We start from the raw sequence: 604 nt of genomic DNA on the forward strand, positions 1-604 counted from the left end.
GGGAGAGCGGGCGGAGCCGAAACTCCAGTCGAGAAATAGTCGTCAAGAGCTCGCAACCGTCACATTTGGTCGAATTCCGCCCCGCGATTCTCGTTCTCTCGTTGTACGGCCTCGGCCTTCGTTATTACAGATAATTACACGTGTGATCAAATTTGAAATCTTGATTTATTCAAAGCCGCTACAACTCCTCTTCCCGCGACTCTCGCTCGTCGCTCGTTTTGTCCTTTCCGCACAATTTGATATACTATCTAAGTAGATAATTTCATTTTCATTTAATGCTTTTTCTAAACCATCTGTAAGTATTATAGGTTGTTTTACAAATATATCAAAGAAACCATCCAACATTTGTGAACTGAATGTTGGTTTAGTCATATTTCTTATTCGAGTCCATGCAGATGCTGAAATAATGGTATTAGAGGATTATGTAAAAAAAATACAATAAATAGTACAATATAATTTTAAAACTGGATTAATATTAAGAATATTAATATAAAGAAAAGTTTTAATAAAAAGTGACCCTAAAAACAGACCAAAAATGCCCTGTATTCTCGCCCTCGATTCCGGATTTTATTTTGGTGATTATAGATCGGAAGAGCACACGTCT

The sequence above is a fragment of the Wasmannia auropunctata genome, unplaced genomic scaffold, assembly GCF_000956235.1.
Source record: "Wasmannia auropunctata unplaced genomic scaffold, wasmannia.A_1.0 LD336078.1, whole genome shotgun sequence".
In the NCBI taxonomy this organism is placed as follows: domain Eukaryota; kingdom Metazoa; phylum Arthropoda; class Insecta; order Hymenoptera; family Formicidae; genus Wasmannia; species Wasmannia auropunctata.